Below are 300 nucleotides of genomic sequence, written 5' to 3'. Positions count from 1 at the left end.
TTTTATATTTTAAAATATATATATTTTAAACATAAGTTGTGTATATATAATTGTACTTTCAGTAAATAACAAAAAAAAGGGGCAGACCGCATATAAAGCAGCCTCATGCCTGCACAACAAAACAAAAAACCACACCATAAAAACCCACCTCTTTTACACAAACAAAGCTTAAATATACATCTAATACTTCACTGAAATATTTCATTTGTAAATAAGAAAAATGAGGGAATAACAATAGAATTTTTAAATATGTCTTATAGATATTTTCTTTTGGAGAAATAAATTTCTTATTGTCATGGG

This window comes from Penaeus monodon, chromosome 21 (genome assembly GCF_015228065.2).
Source record: "Penaeus monodon isolate SGIC_2016 chromosome 21, NSTDA_Pmon_1, whole genome shotgun sequence".
Lineage (NCBI taxonomy): Eukaryota > Metazoa > Arthropoda > Malacostraca > Decapoda > Penaeidae > Penaeus > Penaeus monodon.
The sequence above is the reverse complement of the archived record's forward strand: the minus strand, read 5'-3'. Positions refer to the sequence as shown.